Source organism: Lemur catta, chromosome 8, assembly GCF_020740605.2.
Source record: "Lemur catta isolate mLemCat1 chromosome 8, mLemCat1.pri, whole genome shotgun sequence".
NCBI classification, from domain to species: domain Eukaryota; kingdom Metazoa; phylum Chordata; class Mammalia; order Primates; family Lemuridae; genus Lemur; species Lemur catta.
Window position 1 is genome coordinate 99,837,407 of NC_059135.1, and position 25,653 is coordinate 99,863,059.

General features: G+C 43.2%; 1 long non-coding RNA gene across 1 annotated transcript; it reads right to left on the bottom strand.

Annotated features, from left to right (window-relative positions):
• Nucleotides 1–22,976: 22,976 nt before the first annotated feature.
• LOC123643357 lies at nucleotides 22,977–24,946 on the bottom strand. Its single transcript, XR_006736767.1, has 2 exons — nucleotides 24,359–24,946; nucleotides 22,977–24,257 (listed from the first exon to the last, which is right to left on the bottom strand). It is a non-coding gene; the product is annotated as an uncharacterized LOC123643357 (long non-coding RNA).
• Nucleotides 24,947–25,653: the final 707 nt, after the last annotated feature.

Here is a 25,653-nt window from a genome sequence, read left to right on the forward strand (position 1 = left end):
AAGCGATCCTCCTGCCTCAGCCTCCCGAGTAGCTGCGACTACAGGTGTGCACTAGCACGCCTGGCTAATTTTTTCTATTTTTAGTTGTCTGGCTAATTTCTTTATTTCTTTTTTTTTATTTTTCGTAGAGACGGGGTCTCCCTCTTGCTCAGGCTGGTCTCGAACTCCTGATCTCAAGTGATCCTCCCACCTCGGCCTCCCAGAGTACTAGGATTACAGGCATGAGCCACCGTGCCCGGTCAAAAATACAACTTTTAAACCAAAAGAAAACTTGATCTGTCCAACAGAAAGCAAACTAGAAGAATAAAAATAAGTTAAGAAGCACACATAAATCAACTGCATTTCTATACACAAACAATGAACATGTTGGAACCAAAATTAAAAGTACGAGCGAGACCTCTTTGAATCACTTTGAAAAAAATGAAGTACTTAGATATAAATTTAACAGAACGTTATACCAGATCTGTGTGATGAAATTTACCAAATGCTGCTGAAAGAAATGAAAGAAGACCTAAGCACGTGGGGAGATGGGAGACTCCACATTAGTAAGTATGTCAGTTCTCCCAAAATTTACCCATAGGGTTAATGCAATTCCTATCAAAATCCTACATGGTTTTTTAAATAGACATAGACAAGCTTTTCTCTCTCTCTCTCTCTCTTTCGCTCTCACTTTCACTCTAGGTCTCTCTCCCTCTCTCTTTCTATATATATATATATGAAAAATTTTGGAAAAAAGAAGAATAAATTAGGAGGACTCACTCTATCTAATGTCATGGCTTGTTACATAGATGAATGGAACAAAATAGAGAATCCAGAAATAGACACACCTACAGCCATCTGATTTTTGACAAAGATACAAAAGCAATTCCATGGAGAAAGGAGAGTCTTTTCAATAAAGGGTGCTGGTATGATGGGACATCCACAGGCAAAAAAGTTAACCTTGGCTGGGCACAGTGGCTCACACCTGTCATCCTAGCAATTTGGGAGGTGGAAGTGGGAGGATTGCTTGAGGCCAGGAGTTCAAGAACAGCCTGAGCAAGAGTGAGACACCGTTTCCACAAAAAATAGAAAAATTACCTGAGCATGGTGGTGCGCGCCTGTAGTCCCAGCTACTCGGGAGGCTGAGGCAGGAGGATCGCTCAAGCCCAGGAGTTTGAAGTTGTGGTGAGGTATGAAGATGACACTGCACGCTAGCCTGGGAGACAGGGCAAGACCCTGTCTCAAAAAAAAAAAAAAAAAAGTGAACCTTGACTACGTCTTACATCTTATATAAAAATTAACTGAAAATGAAACATGAACTTAATTGTAAAAATAAAACTATAAAATGAAACAAAAAGGAAGTATAGTTAATGGAAACTATGGAGTAAAATGGAAATAATAATTAGGTTAAGCTTACCAATTAAAAGAGAGAAATCTAAGAATAGAAAATAAATCAGACAATATATTGTTTAGAGACAACTTAAAAACAAAAAATACTGAAAGAATGAAAATAAAGAATACTAGAAATTCCATGCAAACTTTAAGAAAAGAAAGCTAAGACAGCAATTTTAGTAACTGATAAAATGGAAATCAAAGAAAAAATATCGTAAAGAACAAAAATGGACATTATATACTGATAAAAGAATCAATTGCATACAGAGATGTCATTATCAAATAATATGTGGCCTTACAACATAATCTCAAAATACTGTATGCAATGCAACATCTGACAGCAGGGCAGGGAGAAATAAACAATTGTATTTGGAGATTTTAAAAAACTCTCTTAGAAACCAATAAATCAAACAACTGAAAAATAATAAGAAGTGGGTACATAGAAGATCCAAACAATAAAATTAATAAGCTTAAACAATTCTTTTTGAGCACACTAGGAACTTTTATAAAAATATACTGGGCCTTAAGGAAGGCACGATACATTCCAAGGGGTCACTATGTCATGGAACATCTCTCTCAGCTAAAAGGCAATGAATATAGAAATTAAGAACAAAAAATACTTTTAACATTCCAAATGTTTGCAAACTAATTAACATATTAGTAGAAAATCATAAGAGAAATTGAGAGACAGTAAGAATCGAAAGGGTTGATTTATGTCAGGGAAGCTGCCTGGCAGGCCGCGGGGGCTGGCGAGCCCACAGTCCGCAGGGTGGGCGGCGCACCGAGACCCCGCACTGCACGGCCGTCTGCAGGCCCAAGCCCCTCCTTCCCGGGGAGAGTCAGTCTGTGTTCCCTTTCGTCTTTCAGCTCACCGGGCGAGACCCCCCCAGTATGCAGGGCAGTCTGCTCTACTCAAGGTCCGCTGTTTTAAATGTTAAGCTCATTCAAAATCCCCGCACAGAGAACATTCAGAATGACGTTTGACCAAATATCTCGGCACCATGGCCCAGATAAAATTAACCATCACAAAGTGTTACGGGTTGAATTGTGTTCCCACCAAATTGCATATGTTGACGTCCTAACCCCAGGAAACTCAGAATGTGACCTTGTTTGAAAACAGGGTTGTTGCAAGTGTAGCTAGGTTAGAGGAGGTCACGCTGGAGTGGGGCGGGCCCTGCTGTGACTGGGATTCTCATAGCAAGGGGCATGTGCACACAGACACACAGAGAGATGACGTGAACACACAGAACGCCGGCCGACGACACTGGCCGAGGTCAGGGGGGTGTCTGTGGCGCAAGGACCCCAGAGGCTGCCAGCAAACACCAGAAGCCGGGAGAGGGGCACGGACCGCACTTGCCTCGCAGCCCTCAGAGGGAACTGGCCCTGCCGAAAGCTTGACCTTGACTGTGTGGCCTCCCAGACCGTCAAGCAATACGTTTCTGTTACTTAAGCCACCCAGCTCTGGGTAGGTCGTTCCGACAGCCCCAGCAAGCCAATGCAGCCAGTGATAGGAAAATTCTACTTAAGAAGCCGGAAAGAGAGCAACAAAACCCAAAGAAACAAGAAGGAAGGAAGGAAATACAAGGATAAGGAGGCAGCAATCATCGTAACGGAGGCGGAAATGACAAAATGAAGATGAGAAATAAAACCAAAACTGATGCTCTAGAAGACCGCGGGGCAGGCCTCTGGCAGGAGCGGCAGTGAGCAACGCAGGCTGAGCAGAGTGGCACGGGGGTTAGGAGCTATTTTATCATGAGCTGATGCATTCCAGAGCAAACACAAAATCCCGACAGCAGTGCGAGAGCCCTGCAGTGGCAGTGAAAGCCACCCACTCCCCTGCAAAGCCTCAGCCCCGTGTTGCTCTGTGTGTGTGACTTCTGCCCAACCTTGTAAAGAAAGAACAGATAGTTTCCATCTTAAACAAGTTCCCCCCCTAAATAGAAAAAGAACAAAACCCGCCCAGTTCTTTTTGCAATAGATGGTGCCACACAACCAGGTCAAAAATCCTGCCTCTCCCGGACATGGCGTGTGCGTGTTCCTCAAGTCCCTGGTGCTGAAAGCTCTGCCGTCCGGCACAGTCCCCAGACACTGCGCTGGGGTGTGGCAAGTCCTCAGGAAGGTCGGCAGGCAGAAGAGTGAGCGTGCCGTCAAGGAATACTCCCCATCGTGTCTTATTTGCCACTGTCTTGTGAAATGTCCATCTTTAGGAGGAAGAGACACTGTCCCCCAGGGGGCAGGTGCTGGGCCTTCTGGGGCCAGGCGAAGAGGGGCCCTCAGGAGCCCTGCGGGCCTGGTGTGTGCGCGAGGGGAGTGCCACATAGGATCCAGGCAGCACAGGGCACAGGCTGCACATCCCAGAAGCAGGAGCAGCGGGGTGAAGCACTCACCCATCCACCATGTTTATCGAGTGCCACCTCTGGGCCCAAAGCTGAGCCCAGAGAGGTGGTGGTCAGAAGAAGCCCAGGGAAACAGAAAACTGCATAGGAAAGCTTTACACAAATCTAGTTTAACAAAGCCTTTTTATTGAAAAAAATAAAAGGAACTGGGTGAGGTGGTGCACACTTGTAGTCCCAGCTACTTGGGAGGCTGAAGCTGGAGCCCTGGAGCTGGAGTCCAGCCAGGGCAACATAGCAAGACCCCATCTCTAAATAAACAAAATAACCAAATACATAAATAAATAAAAGGACATGAAAAGAAATGCAAGACTCAGCTGAAAAGTGATATCTTATTACCGCGACATTTTGAGACTTGCCGTCAGAGTGGCAGCCTGGCAGAACAGAAGGTGTCCCAGCTTGGGCTCGGGTGATCATTTCCCAGTGGCTGCCTCATCTTCCTGCACCTTCTTCTCTCTGAGTACCTGGGCTCATACTCTCTCCGTCTGGAGTGCTTGTGAGGATGAAAGGAAGTGCAGCACCTGTAGCGCTGGTGCCTGGCCCTGGCCCTTGGCAAGCTCTTCCCTCCCCTTCTTCCTTCCTGAGCTCTCCACGCACAGCCCAACACGAGTGGTCACAGTGACTAAATTCTCTTCGTGGAAAGGCAAGATGAGCGCAGCTGCAGCCATCTGCACCAGTGGAAGAATCCAGTTGTCCAGTGAGGGCAGCAAATGTGGTAGCCCTGTGCTGGGCCGCTGGGGCCGGGGACTGGGAGTTCCAGCCTGGGGAGGAGCTATGGGAAGGACAGAGGGGAAACGACAGAAAGGAGGTTGTGAGGACCAGGACCAGCTGGCAGTGGGCAGGGGAAGATGGTGGAGCTGGTGGAAGAGCAGGTGGGCCGAGCCTCAGGGGAGGCCAGCAGAGGCTGAGCAGGGAGATGGGTCCCAGGGGCGAGGCAGCAGCCAGCTCAGGGAGGCTGTGGGCTGAGGGCTAGGGCACGAGCGCCCTGCAGGCATGCCAGGTACTTGGCCCATGGTGACTGTAGACTGCCCATAGCAATCAGGGCAGGAATCCGGACTCTTCGTTCTGATGAAGGGGAAAGAGGTTCAGACGGGCTGCCTCAATTGCTGCTATTGGGTGAGTCTGGGTGGGAATGTGGCAGGCTTCAAAGTCCCTGCTCTGTCCCCTGTGACACGGAACCACCTACAGGTGAGGGAGAAGAGTGGTGTGTGGCTGGGCAGAGCAGGACCCAGGCTCTGTGGATATCTGGGATGGTCAGTCATTAGCCAGCCTCCGCCCTGGTCCTCCGCAGGCTCCCTGGGTAGGCTCTGGGCTAGCTCTGCCCCTGCTGGGGGATCCACTGGATGCCTGTGCACTTGCTATCGAACCCCAAATTTAGGCTCATGTGCCTGATGTGCAGCTAAAGTCAAACACTGTGACACCGGAATTTGGAGACAGAGAAAGGTTTATTCAATTTGGCCAAAGTGAGAACACAGAAGAGGAAGACTTCTCTTAGTCTTAACGAAAGGATGAAGCCTTTCTGTGGCTAGGGAGGGAGGGTGCTATAAACATCTGTGTGCAGGTTTTTGTGTGAATGTAAGTTTTCAACTCATTTTGGGTAAATACCAAGGAGTACGACTGCTGGATTGTATGATAAGAGCGTGTTTAGTTTGTAAGAAACTGTCAAACTGTCTTCCAAGTGGCTGCACCACTTTGCATTGCCACCAGCAGTGAATGAGAGTTCCTGTTGCTCCACATCCTCACCAGATCCGGTGTGGTCAGTGTTTTGGATTTTTGCCATTCTAATGTAGTGGTATCTCATTCCCTAGCGACACATGATGCTGAACATCTTTTCATTTGCTTATTTGCCCTCTGCACATCTCATCTGGGGAGGTGTCTGTTCAGATCTTTTGTGTATTTTAATATTTGGATTTTATGCTTTCTGTTGTTGTTGTTGTTCTTCCGAGACAGAGTCTCACTCTGTCGCCAGGGCTAGCTCACAGCAACCTCAAACTCCTGGGCTCAGGCAATCCTTCTGCCTCAGCCTCTTGAGTAGCTGGGACTACAGGCATGCGCCACCATGCCTGGCTAATTTTTTCTATATATTTTTAGTTGTCCAGATAATTTCTTTCTATTTTTTTAGTAGAGACAGGGGGTCTCACTCTTGCTCAGGCTGGTCTCGAACTCCTGAGCTCAAACGATCTGCCCACCTCAGCCTCCCAGAGTGCTAGGATTACAGGCGTGAGCTACCGCGCCCGGCCTTGGATTTTATGCTTTCTTATGGTTGAGTTTCAAGAGTTTTTGTTTTTTTTTATATTTTGGACACTCATCCAAATATATCCTATATATTTGTATTTAGGTATTTTGCAAAGATTTTCTGTCAGTCTATGGCTTGTCTTTTCATTCTGTAAATAAATAGTGTCTTTTACAGAGCAGAAGTTTTTAATTTTAATTAAGTCTAACCTGTCAACTTTTTCTTTGTAGATTGTGCCTTTGGTGGTGTATCTAAAAAGTCATTGCCAAACCCAGGTCATCTAGATTTTCTCCTGTTATCTTCTAGAAGTTCTATGGTTTTGCATTTTTAATTTAGCTCTATGATTCATTTTGAGTTTACTTTTTTAACAGGTGTCTAGATTTATTTTTTTACATGTGTATGGCCAGTTGTTTCAGATCCATTTGTTGAAAAGACTATCCTTTCTCCATTGAATTGCTTTTGCTCTTTTGTCAAAGATCAGCAGACTGCATTTGTGTGGATCTTTTCGGAGCTCTGTTTTCTGTTTCATTGACCTATTTGTTAATTCTTTTGCCAGCACAACCCTGTTTGAATTACTGTGGCTTTGCAGTAAGTCTCGAAGTTGGGTAGCATCAGTCCTCCAAGTTGGTTCCTCTCCTTTGATACTGTGTTGGCTATTCTGGCCCCTTTACCTGCCCATATAAACTTTAGAATCAGTTTGCCAATATCCACACAATGACTTGCTGGGATTTTGATTGGCCTTGCATTGCATCTATAGGTCAAGTTGGGTAGAAATGACATCTTGACAATACTGAGTCAATGTAATGGAATCACTTTCCATTTATTTAGAGCTTCAATTTATTTCATCAAAGTTTATAGTTTTCCCCATTATAGCTCTTGTACTTATTTTGTTAGATATATACCTATTTTATTTTGGGGGGTGCTAATGTAAATGGCATTATGTTTTTAACTTCAAATTCCACTTGTTCATTGCTAGTATATAAGAAAGGAATTGACTTTTGTATATTAACCTTGTATCCTGCAACCTTGCTATAATCACTTATTCATTCCAGGAGTTTTTGTGGTTGTTGTTGTTGATTCTTTGGGATTTTCTATGTAGAAGTCATGTCATCTGTGAACAAACACAGTTTTAGTTTTTTCTTCCCAATATTTATGCCTTCATTTTCCTTTTCTTGTCTTCTTGCATTAGCTATGCAATAACTAGGACTTCCAGTACAAAGGTGAATAGTAGTGGTGAGAAGGAACATCCTTACTTTGTTGCTAATCTTAGTGGGAAAACATCTAGTGTCTCATCGTTAAGTATAATGTTAGCTGTAGGGTTTTTGTAGGTGTTCTTTATTCAAAATAGAAGTCCCTCTATTCCTAGTTTTCCGAGAGTCTTTGTCATAAATCGGTGTTGAATTTTGTCAGATGCTTCTTCTGCATCTATTGATATGGTCACATGGTTTTTCTTCTTTAGCCTATTGATGTGATGGATTGTATTCATTGATTTTCTAATGTCGAACCAGCCTTACATACCTAGAATCAATCCTATTTGGTCATGGTATATAATCGTTTTTATGCATTGTTGGATTCGATTTACTAATATTTTTTGAGGATTTTTGCAGTCTGTAGTTTTCCATTCTTGTAATGTCTTTGTCCAGTTTTGGTATTAGGGTAATACTGTCTTCATCAAATAAGTTAAGAAGTATTCCTTTTGCTTCTATTTTCTGGAAGAGGTTGCAAAAGAAATTATATAATTTATTCCTTAAATGTTTGGCAGAATTCTCCAGTGAACCTATCTGGGTCAGGTGCTTTCCATTTTGGAATGTTATTATTTTTAAAAATTATATATTGATAAATTATAGTTGTACATGTTATTAATTATAGATTCAGTTCCTTTTAGGTATAGGCCTATTCAGATGACATGTATCTCCTTACGTGAGTTTTGGCAGACTGTTCCATTTCATCTAGATTATCAAATGTGTTGGCATAGTGTTGTCTAGAATATTCCTTTATTATCCTTTTAATGTCTTTGGAATCACTGGTGGTGACTATTCTTTCATGTCTGATGTTATTTTTATCCTCTCTTTTTTTCTTAGTTAACCTGGCTAGAGGTTTCTCAGTTTTATTAATCTTTCTAAGAGCTAGCTTTTGGTTTTGTTGATTTTCTCTATTGATTTCCTGTTTTCAATTTTTGTGATTTCTCTTCTAATTTTTATTATTTCTTTTTTTCCCTGCTTACTTTGGATTTAATTTGCTCTTTTTTTTCCTAGTTTCCTAAAGTGGAAGCTTAGATTACTGATTTTATTTTTTACTTTTTAATTTTTTAATTTTATTTATTTTTTTTGAGACAGGGTCTTACTCTGTTGCCCGGGCTAGAGTGCCGTGGCATCAGCCTAGCTTACAGCAACCTTAAATTCCTGGGCTCAAGCGATCCTCCTGCCTCAGGCTCCCGAGTAGCTGGGACTACAGGCATGCACCACCATGCCGGCTAATTTTTTCTATATATTTTTAGCTGTCCATATAATTTCTTTCTATTTTTTAGTAGAGACGGGGTCTCGCTCTTGCTCAGGCTGGTCTCAAACTTCTGAGCTCAAATGATCCACCCGCCTTGGCCTCCCAGAGTGCTAGGATTACAGGTGTGAGCCACCTCGCCCGGCCTACTGATTTTAGATATTTCTTCTTTTCTAACATATGCATTCAATGCTCTAAATTTCCCTCTAAAACTGTTTTTGGTGCATCCCACAAGTTTTGATAAGTTGTCTTTCATTTTCATAAATGAAAATATTTTAAAATTTCTTTTAAGACTTTGTTCATGTGTTATTTGTAAGTGTGTTGTTTACTCTCCAAATATTTTGGGGGTTTCCAGCTATCTTTCTGTTGATTTCTAGATTAATTCTATCGTGGTCTGAGAGCACACTTTATATGATTTCTATTCTTTTAAACTTCCTAAGGTGTGTTTTATGGCTGAGAATGTGGTCTACCTTGGTGAATGTCCATGTGATCTGGAGAATAATGTGCATTCTATTGTCACTGGATAAGGTATTACATAGATGTCAATTAGACCCAGTTGATCAATGACACTGTTCAGCTCCGCTACGTCCTTGCTGACTTTTGCTGGCTGCATCTGTCAATTACTGATGGAGGAGTATTGAAGTCTCCAACTATAGTAGCGCATTTGTCTGTTTCTCCTTGCAGTTCTATCAATTTTTGCCTCATATTTTGACACTCTGTTGTTAGATACAGACACTTTAAATGTTGTTAAGTCATCTTTAAGAACTGAACTCTTTATCCCTGATAATTTTCCTTGTTCTGGAGTCTAATTTGTCTGAAATTAATACAGCCACTCCAGCTTTCTTTTGATTAGTGTTAGCACAATATACCTATCTCCAGCTATTTACTTTTAATCTATTTCTTTATATGTAGATTTCTTCCATTTTCTATTCATTGCCCTTGTTCTTTGTTTTTTTCTTCCACTCTTTTTCTGCCTTCTCTGGATTTAAGTATTTTTATATAATATGATTCCCTTTTCCTCCTCTCTTAGCATATCCGTTGTACTTCTGTTTTGCATGTGTGCTTTCCCTTAAGTTTGCAGTATACATTTACATCTAATTCAAATCTTCTTTCAAATGACACTGTCCCACTTTATGTGCAGCGCGAGTACTTTACGAGAGTGTTGGCAAGTCCTCTCTTCCATCTTTCTAGCCTTGCTGCTGTTCATTTCACTTACCCATACGCTCTAATCATTATTGTTATTTGGAATAAACTTTTACCCGTTAGATCAGTTAAGAATAAGAAAATTAAAATTTTATTTTACCTTTATTTATTCCTTCTCTAACACTTTTCCTTTCTTTATGTAGGTCTGAGTTTCTGACCTACATAATTTCCTTTCCTTCTGAAGAATTTCTTTTTAGATTTCCTGTAAGGCAGGTCAAGTGGTGACAAATTCCCTCAATTTTTGTCTAAGAAAGTATTTTTCCTTCACTTTTGAAGGATAATTTGCTGAATACAGAACTTTAGATTGGTGGTTTTTTCTTTCAATGCTTTAAATATTTCACACCACTGTCTTCTTTCTTGCAGTTTCTAAAGAGAAGTTGGATGTAATTCCTATCCATGTTCCTCTAAAGGTGAGGTGTTTTTTCCCTCTGGTTTCTTTCAAGATTTTCCCTTTGTCTTTGATTTCTGCAGTTGGAACATGATATTCTAAGGTATAGATTTTTTGGTATTTATCCTGCTTGGTGTTCTCTGGGCTTCCTACATCTGTGGTTTAGTGTCTGTCATTAATTTTGGAAAATTGTCAAATATTTTATTTTATTTATGTTTTAGCTTTTTGGAGACAGATTCTCACTCTGTTGCCCAAGCTGGAATGCAGTGGCGTGAGCATAGCTCCCTGTAACCTCGAATTCCTGGGCTCCAGCGACCCTCCTGCCTCAGCCTCATAAGTAGCTGGGACTACAGGTGCTCACCACCACGCCCAGCTACTTTTAAAAAGTTTTCTTGTAAAGTTGTGATCTTGCTATGTTGCCCAGGCTGGTATTGAATTTCTGGCCTCAAGCGATCCTCCTGCCTTGGCTTCCCAAAGTGCTGGGGTTACAGGTGAGAGCCACTGTGCCTGGCTAATATTTCTGCTGTTTGTCTCTGTCTTCTCTGTGTGACATTCCAGTATGCATGTGTCATACCCTCATACCTTTTGTATTTGTCCCACGGTTCTCAAATATTCTGTTCCGTCTTTTTTACTCTTTGTTCTCTCTGCATTTAGGTTCTGGAAGTTTCTGCTGACATTGCTGCAAGCTCACTGATTCTTCCCTTGGCTCTGTCCCACCTCTTGATGGGTCCATTAAAGGCATTCTTCATTTCTGTCACAGTGTTTTTGATTTCTAGCATTTTGTTTTGATTCTTTGTTAGTTTCCATCTCTCTACTTACGTTACTCATCTGTTCTTGCATGGTATCCACTTTTTTTCCTTAGAGTCTTTAGCATGTTAATCATAGTTGTTTTAAATTTCCTGTCTGATAATTCAAATATCTCTGCCATATCTGAGTCTTGTTCTGATGCTTGCTGTGTCTTTGCAAAGTGTGTTTGTCTCTAGGTGTGCCTTGTAATCTTTTGTTGGAACCCAACATGGTGTGCTGGGTAAAAGGAACAGAGGTAAATAGGCCTTTTTGTGAGGTTTTATGCTTATCTGGCTAGGAGTTAAGCTGTGTTTACTGTTCATTATAGCTGTAGGTGTCAGAGGATAAACTTTACTTTGGTGTCCTTGTTTTTGTCTCCCCTGTTGTCTCTGGATTTCCCTAAAGGCTTCTTAAATGAGGTCTGAGATGTGCAGTTCTTTAGGTGTGTTTCTGTTACACGGGGGCCCCGGTGATGCGGGTGTAGGTCTTGTCTTCTCAGGAACCTCTGCTCCCGGGCTGCGGCCATCGCATGTGCTTCTCATTTGTCTTTCCCGTCCCAGGGGGGCAGGGAGCCCCCAGCAGGCTGCAGCTGGGTAGTTCCCTTGCCCCAGGTCAGTGGGGTGCTGGTGAAAGGGTTTCTCTGGAGGGCAGGCCTTGCTAAGGACAGAATGCTGGGCTGCTTCTCCCTCCCCTGCCAGAAGCACGAAGGAATTTTCCTCCTGCCTTTACTGTGAGAACGTGGTAGGGCACAATGGCGTGGGACCCAAAAGATGGCTTCCTTTCCGCCCTGGTGCTGGCTCTCCATCATGTGTCCCCGTAGCTGCCTCTCCACCTCTCCAGCACTGCCCTGTCACTCAAATCTCTGCTGGAGCTAAGAAAAGTTGTTGCTTTTAGTTTGTTCAGCTTTTTTCTTGTTCTGAGGTTGGGGGTGATAACTTCCAAGCTCCTTACAAGCTGACTAAAAATTAACAGTATCTTTTGAAAGCAAAAGTTTTTAATTTTAAATAAGTCCAATTGAGTTTTTTCCTTGATAGTGTGTTTTTATGTCATATATTAAAATCTTTATCAAACTCAAGGTCACTAAGATTTTCTCCTAGAAGTTTTATGGTTTTAGCCCTTACATTTAGGTTTATGAACTATTTGAGTTATTTTTTGTATGTGGTATGAGCTAAGGTCAGAGGTTTAATATTTTACGTTTCCAGTTGTAAAGATTTCTTGTAAAGATTTATTTCTCGTAAAGATTATCCTTTTCTCCTTGAGCTGCCCTGGCATCTTCGGCAGAGTCACACGCACATGAGTCTTACCTGAACTCCCCACTCTGCTCCACTGATCTATCCGTCCCTGCGCCGGCACTGCACTGTTTTGATTGCTGGAGCTTTGCCAAGAAGGCTTTAAGTGATGTAGTGTAAGTCATCCAATTTTTAAAATTATTTTTCAAAATTGATTTGGCTATTCTAGGATTTTTGCATTTCCATATAAATTTTAGAATCAGCTTGTCAATTTTACAAAAAAGCCTGCTGGTATTTTGATTGGTATTATAGTAGTTTATGGGCCAATTTGGGAAAATCACTGTCTTAACAATATTGAGTTTTCTGAAACATGAACATAGCATATTTCTCAATTTATTTTGGTCTTTAATTGTTCCCAGTAATTGTATCTTTCAATGTACAGGACTTACACATCTTTTGCCAAAGTTATTCATAAGCATTTAATAATTCTGATGCTATTTTAAAAATGCATTTTTAAACATTCAATTTCCAATTGTTTGTTGCTAGTATATAGACATATAATTGAATTTTGATATTGATACTGTATCCTGTCACTATGCTAAACTCACTCTTCTCTTCTGCAGATTCCATGAAATCTTCTACACAGATAATCGTGTTGTTTGTGAATAAAGACTGTTTCATTTCTCTTTTCCAAACCGTATGACTTTGACTGTATCTGACCTTATTGCCCTGGCTAGGCCCGCCAGTTCTCCAGTTGTGTAGCACTGACATTATGTCTTCCGTAAGTGTTTAGAAGAGTTCGCTAGGGAAGGTATTTGGAGTTTTCTTTGTGGGAAAGTTTTCAGCTAAAAATTCAATTTTTAAAAATACATAGAGGGCTATTCAGGTTATCTCTTTCTGAGTTAGCTTTGATAGTTCTTACAAAAAATTTGTCGAATTTATTGGCATAAAGTTGGTCATAATATTTCCATCTTACCCTTTTAATATCTACAAAATAGTGACGTTCCTTCTCTCATTCCTGATATTGTTAGTTTGTGTCTGTTTCCTGACCAGGCAGTGCTATGGAAGCCAGCCAGCGGCATGTCGTCCCTGCATTCTTTACTCCTCCAGAGCAGGCTGGGACCTGTTAGCTTAAAAGCCCACAGGTGCCAAACTTAGTATTTTGCACCTCCAATTGTTTTAAACATACCCTAAATAAGCTTATTTCTAACCATTTAGAGGTTGTCTGCTTCACATGCCCCGTGAGATTGCACCCAACATCTGCTAGCCATCGACGAGGTGAACCTGGGGGTGTAAAAGACCCAAAGCCGCAGCTGCCCTTTGGAAGTCTGATCCAGACACTGTCCATCCGTCGTGCCACTGCGTGACAGCATCCAGACACACGGCCCCTCTTCCACCCCCTCCCTGGGATTTCCCTTGCCCTCAACCCTTCCTCCCGCCACCCTGGTGCTGTGGCCTCTGGATGAGGGACTTCCCTCACGGGACAGTTGGTCCACGTGTTCCCCAGATGAAGCTGGTTGTGTGTTCCTGCCAGGTCTTGGCCAGACCTGAAATCCCTTGAATTCACAAGTGGTGATGAAGAAAGGGGAGGATGTGGCCAGCCCAATCAAATTTTTAAACCTTTAGCTAAACTGACCAATAAAAGAGAAGGAAGATTCAAATTACTAAAATTAAGAATAAAAGATGGGGGGAGCATGGGCAATATACATAACCTGAACTTTTGTACCCCCGTAATAAGCTGAAAAAAAAAAGATAGGTTTCATTAATACATTTCACCAACACCTTAACCAAACAAGTCATTTTCTTTAGCATTTGCTGGCAATTAAAAAGTGTCCATTGGCCAGGCGCCGTGGCTCACGCCTGTAATCCTAGCACTCTGGGAGGCCGAGGTGGGAGGATTGTTTGAGCTCAGGAGTTCGAGACCAGCCTGATCAAGAGCGAGACCCTGTCTCTACTAAAATAGAAAAAAATTATCTGGACAACTAAAAATATATATAGAAAAAATTAGCCGGGCATGGTCGCACATGCCTGTAGTCCCAGCTACTCGGGAGGCTGAGGCAGGAGGATCGCTTGAGCCCAGGAGTCTGAGGTTGCTGTGAGCTAGGCTGATGCCACGGCACTCTAGCCCAGGCAACAGAGTGAGACCCTGTCTCAAAAAAAAAAAAAAAAGTGTCCATTGCCCATGGGCTTATCAGCAATGCCAAAATCATTTGGGAAATTGAAATTTACTCCTGAGGCAGCAAAATCTTGCTGATTAATTTAACAATGAGCTAATTATAAATAACTTCTTATAATTAGCCCAAGGCAGGAGGTTTTGTTTCATTTACATCAAACATGTCCATTATCAGGTATCTTTAGGGCCCAGAAGCCAATCTCAGTTTTCCTGTTGAAATGGACCAGTGCCATCTGAAGAGACATGGATTGCAGCAAGAACTGCACTGATTTTATTTTCATTCATTCATTCAATGGATTAAACTCTTATTGTGTGCCAGGAACTGCTAAGTACTGAGGTTACAGCAGTGATCAAAACAGACTAAATCCCTCTCCTCATGCAGAAAACAAAACGAACAAAAACCAAGCCTAAATGAGTCCATAATATGATGTCAGGTAATTTAAGTATGAAGAACAATAAAGCACGGTAAGGACTAGGCAGGGCTGGGGATGAGAGTCACAGTGTTACTGTAGTGTGGTAACGGAAAGTGTCTTGGAAAAATTGGCGTTTGAGTGGAGGTCTGAGGAAAACAGGACCATGTGGGTGTCTGGGAATAGCAAATGCAAAGGCCTGAGGTGAGAATGTGCTTCAGCTTCTCCAAGAACAGCAAGGGGAGGAAGAGGCAAGGATGCCGGGGAAGGAAGAGGGAGTCAGGTCACCAGGCTATACAGGATGTTTTAGCCCATGGAGAAGACTTTGGAATTGAAATTATGGAAAATGTGTGGAGTCTTTTGGGGTCTCTTTTTTGAAACCAAGAGTAAATAAATATTATCCTGGAAGTAAAAAAAAAAAAAAGAATAAAAGAGGGGAGTCAATGCTAACCTTACAGAAATAAAAAGCGTAACAAGAGAATAGTATAAATTGTATGCTGACAAATCAGATAACTAAGATGAAATAGAGAAAATCGTACAAATAAACAAACTATCAAACTGACACAAGAAGAAACAGAAAATCTGAATAGACCTATAACTAGCAAATAAATTGGTTACTAACCAAAAAACTTCCCACAGAGAAAATATTGGTTTCAATTGTCAATTCTATCAAACATTTAAAGAATTAATACAAATTCTTCACAGACTTTCCCAAAATATAGAAGGAGAAACATTCCCAACTCATTCTATGAGGGGCCAATTTACTCTGACAAAGTAAATAAAACCAGACAAAGACATCATAAGGAAACTACAGATCAATATCCCTTATGAATATAGATGTAAAAATCATTAACAGAATTCTCAGAATCCAATTCCAGCAATTTATAAATAAGATTATACACAATGACCAAGTAGAATTTACCCAAGGAATGCAAAGTTGGTTTAACATTAAACAATCAATTTATATGATATAAATGTAATATATAATAGGACAAAAACCACATGATCATCTCAATAGATATGGAAAAATTATTTGACAAAATTCAACACCTCTTTATGATAAAATCACTTAACAAACTAGGAATAAAAAGGAACTTCCTCAACTTGATAAAAGGTATCTATGAAATACAATCACAGCTAACATCATACCTACTGCTGAAACCCTGAAGGCTTTCCACTCCCCCCCTCCTGCCCCCCGCAAGTTCAGGAATAAGATAACAATGTATGATCTTGTCATTTCTATTCATCATTGTACTGAAGGTTCTAGTCAGGGCAATTAGGCAAGGAAAAGAAAGAAAATGTGTCCAGATTGGGAAGGAAGAAGTAAAATTGTCTCTATTTGTAGATGATATGATCTTTTATATAGAAAAGCCTAAGGAATCTACTAAAAAAGTATTAAAACTAAGAAACAAATTCAGCAAGGCAGCAGGATACAAGATCAATACAGAAAAATCAACTGTATTTCTATGCATTTATATTGAACAATATAAAAATGTAATTAAGAAACAATAACACTTGCAATAGCATCAGAAAGAATAAAGTAGGGATAAACTTAACCGAAAACTACAATTATTGTTAAACAAAATTAAAGAGAACCTAAATAAACGGAAAGACATTTTATATTTATGGATCAGTAGACTTAATACTGTCAAGATGGCAACATGCCCCAAATTGATCTATAGATGCAAGGCAATCCCTATCAAAATCCCAGTTGGCTTGTTTGCATAAATTGACAAGCTGATCCTACAATTCATATGGAAGTTCAGTGGACTCAGAATGGTCACAACAATCTGAAAAAGAACAAAGCTGGATATCTCACACTTCCTGATTACAAATCTTCCTACAGTGCTATAGTAATTAAGACAGAGTGGTACCAGCAAAAAGACAGACATACAGATGAATGGAATAGAATTGAGAGACCAGAAATAAACCCTTACATATGTTCTATTGATTTTAAAAGTTAATAGATTATTTTTAAAGCAATTTAGGTTTATAGAAAAATTGAGCACAAAGTACGGAGAATTTCCCTATATTCCCCTTCCCTTGTATGGAGTCTCCCCTAGTATTACCATCTTGCACTAGTGTGGTACATTTGTTACAATATTGACACATTATTATTGTTACCAAAGTTCACCTGGGTTTTGACAAGGGTGTCAAGACCATTCAATGGGAGAGAGTTTAATTTGTCTTTTCAGCAAATGAGCTGGAACAACTGGATAATCACGAAAGAATGATTATGGACTCCTACCCCATACCATATACACAAATTAACCCAACATGCTATTAAACTCTTAGAAGTAAATATGGGAGTAAATCTTGGATTAGGCCTTGTATTCTTAGATATGACACCAAAAACACAAGCAACATAAGAAAAAAATAGATAAACTGAATTCCATCAAAATGACAAACTTTTGAGCTTGAAAGGATACTATCAAGAAAGAAAAAAGACAACCCATAGAATGGGAGAACATTTTTGCAGATCATATATCTAAGGAACTTGTATACAGAATTTATAAAGAATTATTATATTCTATAATAAAGACAAATAATCCAATTTTTTAAATAGGCAAAGAATCATTTGCCCAAAGAAGAGATACAGATGGCCAACAAGCACATGAAAAAGTGCTCAACATCATTAGCCATCAGGGAAACATCAAAACCACAATAAGACCCCACTTCACACGCACTATAATAGCTATAACAAGGATAACAACAACAGCAGCAAAAGTAGAAAATACCTGGTAAGGATGTGGAGAAATTGGAATCCTCATACATTTGCTGGTGGGAATGTAAAACAGTACAGCCACTTTGAAAAAGAGTTGGGACGTTCTTCAAAAGGTTAATTAAACATGCAGTTACCATATGATTGGGCAATTCCATTCTTAGTTGCAAACCCAGGAGAACAGAAAAGATATGGCCCCACAAAAACTTGTACATGAATGTTCACAGCATTATTTAGCATATAGCCAAAAAAGTGTAAACAACACAAATATTCATCAACTAATGAATGAATAAGCATCTTGTGGTATACCCATAAAGAGGCATATTATTCAGTCATTAAAAGAAACAAAGTACTGATTCATGATGAAATAGGGATGACTCTTGAAAGCCGTATGCTAAGTGAAGGAAGCCAGACACAAAAAGCTACCTATTGTATGATTTCACCTACATGCAATGCGGGAATAATCAAATCCACAGAGAGAAAGTGGGTGAGTGGTTGCTAGGGGCCGGTGGGAGGGGTCATGGGGAGTGATTGCGAATAGTTACGGGGTTTCCCTGTGGGGTGATGAGAATATTCTAAACAGAGATTGTGGTGATGGTTGCACAGCTGTGACTACACTAAAAAACACTGAATTACACACTTTATGGCATGTGAATTGTATCTCAATATAACTGTTATACTGAAGAAAAAGCTAACATAAAAACAATGCCATTTAAGAATTGCATGGCCATAATACCCGACCCTGTGATGAACTCTGCAAAAGAGTGGGGCAGACGGTACGTCCTGGCCAAGGAACCTTGGGGGCCTGACCGGAAGGAGCGCAGCACCAGTGCTGAGGCGCCGAGGGGCAGCGGCTGCACTCTGGGCCAGGGACGTGCCGCGGGCAGGGAAGCCCTTTATTCTGGGAAAAATGGAGGACAGGAACCTCTTCATGTTTTTTCCTGGGCCCTGATCTGGAATGAGCCAGACGGGGCTTGTGTAGTGGAAACTCAATCAGCAGAAGCACAGTGGTCACCACGGCACATGGCCTGGGGGCAGGACGCCTGCTGTGTATGGCCTCTCTCCATCTGTGGCTGACAGCCCCCCTGCTCCGCTCTCCCCACGGAAGGAAATGTGAGATGTACGGGCAATGGAAAGCCCGTGGAGTCCAGGGTAGATCCATGACTTGATCACTTATTGCCGAGGGACCCCGGGAAAGTGGCCAGAAAGAATTCTCATTCTAGCATGGCCCTGGGGACCACCCAGGCCACCGTCTCACCCACATTTCCTGCAGTCCACCAGCTGTGAGTTCGGGGTGGTTATCTTTCCCGCCCTCTCCCCTTCTTTAAGTAGACGAGGCAGCTGAAGCTCAAACAGTTGAGCAACTTGCCCAAAGTCACAGTTAGAAAATGTCAGATTCAGGAGAACTCAGGTCTGTGTCTCGTAAGCCACAAAGGGTTTTAATAGTTTCAATTCCCAAGCTTGTTGACTGTCACTCTCTTCTGTGGCCTACATCCTTTCTTTTTATCATATGCGTTCAAATCCAGTTGGCAGCTGCCTTGGAAATTTTACCTTTGAACTTGGAGACTCCCTCAGTCCCTTGAATTCTAGGTCATAAAAAAGCTGTGTATGGTCAGCTACGGTGACAATGCCCCACTGCAGTATCCCTGGTTTTCCAGGCAGAGAGCTCTGTAAGCTCCGGGGCAGAGCTGTCCGGCTCCGCACCACCGTGCCTCGCACAGGCCTGGGGAGTGTGGGCACTCAGCAAATACTGAGTGCATTTTCTAACACAAGCCAGGGCAAGTGTCTGACAGAAAATGCTTGTGCTCTTCCTTGGTATGACATAGTAAAAGATGCTGAAATCTTACAAGTGCCATAATATTTGGGGTTTTAGGGAAAATGAGGAAGAATATTTAAAATGATACAGATCATTTAATGTTGGAATATAGGAACAGATATATTTGCATCCCAGGAACTCATAAGCAATGGGACCAACAGCTGACATAAGACAAAAAGCTATGGCATTTTTAAAAAGGCTAAATTTTTCAAATCCAGAATTCAATCCAGCAGAGTCCTTGACCTTGTTAGATTTGACATTTTTGTTTATGCTCTCTGTGTGCCCAGATTTCAGTGCCTGAGTCCCAGCGCTACCAGCAAAGCTGGCTGATCACCGGCATCCAGGTGGTCTCAACTTGCCTTTGTTGTGTCCACAGCACTGTCATTTTTCCAGTTATCTTGTAATGTGAAAGTTCGTTCTTTTCTCCCCCCCCCCTTTCTTTTCTTTCCTCTCCTCCCTGTCTACCCTCCTCCCTCCAAAAGAAGTCCAGCTATTAGAGCTGGCAGAAGTGAAAGAAAGCAGTGTAAAAGCCAGAGAGCCAAAGGAGTTTCAGAGTAAGGAGCCAGGGCAAGCTATGGTGGTGGGTAGCAGTCTCAGGAGTCCCACGGCCTCCGCTGGGCATTTCTCGGTGTCCTGCCCCTCTGTGGGGACGGCCCTTCACCGCCGTCCGCTCAGATGCGCGTTGGCCATGCGGTGAGTGGGGAAGGTGCGGTGCGTGCGCATGCTGGGCCCCCAAGTGTTTCTGCAGGAGACAGTTTACAGCTGTGTGTCCCCTTCCAAGAGTGGAACTGGTTTTCTCTGTGTGGGAGATTTTTCACTCTTAACCTTCTGAACTATTTATTTTTAAACCATGGGCAGATTTTACTTTCCAACTAAAACGTAATAACAACGGGAAAACCACCCCGGGGCTGGTGGGTGTGAAGGCTGCTCACCCCGCGGGACGCCGGACGGCCTCTCGGGCCTGCGCAGGCTCCCAGGACACGTGGGTTCTGACTCCAGAGGTAATTATCCTGACTCGTCAGCTACTGGCACCAGCAGATTTGTCCTGAATAACATAGCTGTTCCCCCAAACCTGCTCTTTCCTGAAAGAACTAGGTTGGCTGGTTGTTTACCATTTACAGACATTCAAAGGACTCAAGACAATGCTAAGACTTACTGAATATTTTGAGCAAACGAAAAGTGCTCAGTCTGGAATAAGTACATGCCCTTTCAGGATGGCCATATTCGCCCAGATGGACACCACAATATGCGTGTGCTTTCCACACGCCCAGCAGTTCCTATGCGTGATATCTTATTTCTTCTAATGACACCTCTATAAGCTGAGTGCCATCGTTACTTCCACAGGGACCAATTAGGAAAGTTACTTAAGTCAGCAAAGTGGCAGAGCCAGGATCCAAGGCCAGGGCCAGTCGAACTCCAGGGCCTAAGCACACAATCCCTATTACTACTGCTCACTATGGTAAAGGAAATACAGACTCACACATTGCCAGATCCAAACATAATAGCTGTTTAGAGAATAATTACAAAGAGGTGGCCCTACCTATTAGGCACCTGCTGTGTGCTGGGCATCCTGCTGGTCACATTCATCCCCATGACCTCTCTGTGCAGTGGACATTGATGTCTTTCTCAGGGAGGAGGAAATTGAGGCTCAAGGAGGTGAAGTGACTTTTGTCCTAGGCCAAAAGCCCACACGTTCAGAAAGGGAAGTAAGACTCAAGGTCACATGACCCCTAAGCACCCTCTTTTGCCACTTCTCTCCTTGCTCCTGTTCCTCCCCTACGGTGGTCTGGACAAGTCCCTGAGTGAGCGGATGAAAAGAGCACCACGAAGGGTGTTCACGGCCTTCCTCACTGCAGTAACGCCATGGCCTGCTCTGCCCACGCTGCACGTGGTCTGGGACAAGTGTGCCCGTTCCTCTGCCTTCCCACACCAGAAGCTGGGGCTCTGCTGGCCGAGGGGGCACAAGGATGGAGGGGGCCCTTTATCTCACCTCCCGCCTGCTTCTTGGTCTCTCCTGTGTGTAGCCCTGCCTCTGTGGACACAGACACTTAGCAGACCCAGCAGCCCAGCTCCTCCCTGGCAGACGTGTGTGCTGCTTCTGCTCTGCAGTGGGGGCTCCTGCAGCCAGGCAGCTCCTGGCCGGTTTCCCTTCAACACTTGGTTCCCAGTGGCCACTGTGCACTGGGGATGGACCAAGCTGGAAGGGTCTACACCCAAGTTTCCAAGTATGTAATACTTCACGGATAAGAAAGATCCCAACAGGGTTGCAAAAGCTACCAGGAAATTAAACAGCTGGATCAAAGGTTGCAGAGAACCCTGCTTGACTGAAGGAGCTCCTAACCCTGCCATTTTGCTCAGGCACTGGTAGAAGAAAATGCTTCAGGGAGATCTCATTTGCCCAGATAATTTTTTTAAACTTAAGCCATTTCAAAAAATTCCTTGAATGGTTTAGATAATATATTTGTCCAATAATGATTTCACAACAAATCACGTAAAACCAGTATAATTCTGGTCCAACACTGTCAGTGCCGAGAAGATTCCTAGCATCCACAGCTGGGTTCCACACCCAGTCTATTGCTTCTCTTTCTCTGGACTTGCTTCCTGGACAAGAACGTGAACAAATACCGAGAAGCTGATGTTCGTCAGCTCCGTGACTCTACCTGGAGCTGCAGCCCTACGTATCCAAATGAGCACTGGGCACCTCCCTGGCTCAGTGAGTCACAGGGGTCCACACCGACCTGCCTGCATCTCCCACTCCCACGGGGTGTCCCGCAGGCTGTGCTGTCAGGGATGCCGCTGCCCGGCCACTCACCGAGGCCTGGCCTCCTGCCTCTAATGCTGTCAGCCAGTGGCGGCCAAGTCCCAGCAGGCCCATCTCTAAAGGTCTCCCCATCTGTCATCTCTCCTTCGTCCTCCCAGTGACTATTCTACTCAAGGACTCCCTCTCCCATCTGGACTCCTACAACCACACGGTCAACCCCCTGCTTCAATCGTGAATTCTTTCTTCAGATCAAAGCATATTTGAATGCTCACTACAGTAACAAAAGCAAGCTATTCTGGAAGGAGGAAGGAGAGAGGAACCAGGAGGCACATGTATAAAACTCTGTGGCTTATAAGGCCACTTTCTGAGAGAGATCCATTCCTACCTCATCTCTTTCCATACTTCTGGAATTCCTGCGGTTCCCTGAATACACACCGTGACATTTCAATCCTTGGGATGTATTATTTCTTCTGCTCACAGTGCCTTCCCTTCTTGTTTGCCCAGCACATGGTTACAGCATGGGATGCGGAGCCCAGAAGAACCGGTCTGCACCTCAGCTCCACCAAGTGGCAGCTCTATGACCTTGGTCCTTCCTGAGCCTGACTGCTCATCCCCAAGACAAAAGTTCTATCAGTTCTTACATTATAAAACTGTTAACAGCATTAAACAATGCTACATTTCAGTTGTTTAGCAGGGAGATGGCACAGAGTGAGGATTCAGTACATGTTAACAGGTCACAGTCATCCTCACCCTTCATGAGTCAACTCAACACCACCCGCCTTGAAGCCTTCCCTGACCTCCCCCAGTTGGACCCCAGTGAACCCCCTCGCTGCGTCCACGGGTGGGTCTGCTTATCCACTGCCCTCCTCATACGCGACCTCATGCAGGCAGAGGCTACCTTGCTCACCTTTGGTTCTCTGCTACTCAGTGTATCTGGCACCTAGTAGGGATCAGTGTCATTGTTGAATTATTGAATGAAAAAGGGAGGACGTAGGGCCATTCATTAACGCATTTATTGAGTGTGTCCCGTGTGACAGACAATGTTCTGGCTGCTCAGGTACATCAGTGAATAGCAGATGGAGTTCCTGCTCTCGTGGAGCTCCCATTCTAATGAGGAGGATACACTCTATAAACAAACAAGTATAATGTATTAGTTGGTGCAAAGTGCTTTGGGGAAAAATAAAGCAGATTAAGGGACAACAAAGCAAAGGGCAGTTGTTGCTCTTTTATATAAGGAAGTCAGGGAAGGCCTCACAAAAAAGCAACATTTGAACAGAAACCAGAAGGAAGTGAAGGGCAGGGTGCAAGGATATCGATGCGGGAGGAGCATGATCCAGAGGGAAACCGCAAGTGCAGAGGCCTGAGAATGTGCTGGAGGCACAGGGAGAACAGGAGCTGCCCAGTGGGTGCCAGGGCTGGACTGGCGTGTGAGGAGGCCAGAGAAGCAGTGGGGGGCGGCGGTTCTGCGGGCTGCAGATCCTGGGCGACATGGGGCTCCACCATTCATTCGTGAAGATACAAACTATTACTGCTATAATAGATTACTTTCTTGGGCATCTTGAAAATCCTGTCCATCTGCCTATTTTAAAATACAGCAGGAAGGATAACTCCCAGCCTTAATCAGTCTTAATGATTACAAGTGAAGTTGTTTCATATTAATATCTAAATCTCAACTGCTTTGAGTTCTCACCTCTGCACATGTAGAAAGTCCCACCTCAAGGAAAATCCTTTGTCCCCAAGTATTTCCAGGAATCCCAAGGGTGGGTGCATGACCTGAATCAACTGCTGTGGCTGGTCAGGTCAACCCTTGGCATCAGGCCTTGCTGGCTGCACAGACTCACCTCAGCGGGCACCCCACTCACGTCACCATGTTCTGCTCAGCCAGAGGATCTGTAATTCCAGCATTCTGCAGGGCCTTGCCTGGTGCATCCAGAGGGCTACCATGTGCCCAACGCAAGACACCTGCTCTTGTGCAGTGAGAACATTCCTCTGGGCTCAGAGCGGGGCTGTTCTACAGCAAGACTTTGTGAACTCCAGTGTCACAGTGTCTACCGGCACAGCTCGTAGTTCACACTTACAGCTCTTCTCCCTCCAGGGAGCAAACTTACCTTCCAGTTGGCTGGGTCAGGACATACCTGGAGCTACTTGCCTCTCACATTATACCTTCTTGGGAAGCTGGGCTTGCTGTCAGACTCGTCCTCCTTTGGTCCTTCCCCTGGGGGCTCCCACAGTCTGTGCACATGGGCCTCTGCCTGTGCTACTCCGGCACATTAGACCTGTCAATAATCAAATCCAATAGCAGACAAAGTTCAAGGCTTTCTCCCAGGATCCATAGCCCCAATAAAAATCAGTGAAGGTGATGTCTGAAGATTATCACCTAACTCTGAGCCAGTGCTGCCGAATCCCATCTCCTACCCAGCTACGACCCACTGAGGCTCTTCCATTTATAATTCAAGGAGGTGTGATTACATTGAACAGTAACAGCAAAACCTGGAAAAGAGTAGACACAGTTTTTCATTTCAGATGGTACAAGTTTAACAAGGTCCAAGAGCAACTTGGGCTTCACCACAAAAACCCTAAACATATATTTAAATCCTAGTATTTCATCCACAAAATACCACAGCATAACTGAGAGCTTTGGAGGCAGAAAGAATTGACTTTAGATCCATGGTTTGCTTGCTACTTACTGTGTGTTACTTGGGATAGCCATTCACTTTCAACCTATTTTTCTCACTTATAAAAAGTTAATGACAACTACTTCTTGGAAAACTTAAGGGTAACACACATAAAAGTCACAGTAGGACCTGACATCTAGTAGGCACCAGGCCAGTTCTACTTTCTCCCACTTTCTGTAGAGAAATATATAGGATACTCCTTATAATGCTAACTATGCCATATAAGGTTTTGTTTTAAAAGGTTTTTTTTGTTTTTTGAGACAGAGTCTCGCTCTGTTGCCCGGGCTACAGTGCCGTGGCATCAGCCTAGCTCACAGCAACCTCAAACTCCCAGGCTAAAGCAATCCTTCTGCCTCAGCCTCTCGAGTAGCTGGGACTACAGGCATGTGCCACCATGCCCGGCTAATTTTTTCTATATATATATTTTAGCTGTCCATATAATCTCTTTCTATTTTTAGTAGAGACGGGGTCTCGCTCTTGCTGAGGCTGGTCTTAAACTCCTGAGCTCAAACAATCCTCCCGCCTCGGCCTCCCAGAGTGCTAGGATTACAAGTGTGAGCCATGGCGCCCGGCCTAAAAGGTTTTAAAAAAGAAAATTCATTGATATGAGACCAATTTCATTCTGAATCCTACTCTAAGGTTAATATGATCAAGATGAAATCCTGTATTTCATTCCTCTTCCTTGTTTCATATTGGACATCACTATATTCTCCAGAAACCCTCACCTGGCTTTATCCATCTTGTGGTTTTCTGTCCTACTTCCTCCATAAAAACAAAGCAGAAATTAGGAAGGATCAGAAAATAAAAGCCAAGGAATAAAAGGTCTAAACAACAAAAGCTATTGCATGTTCCACATAGAGAAGTCCCAGCTGGCAGGGTGGCCAGGAGAGCACACAGGCTCTGGAACCAGGAGCCCGGAGCTTGAATCCTGGCTCCAACACTCACTATATGGGAGGCATCTTGTTCTCTTTGTGCCATTTTCCTCATCCGTAACATG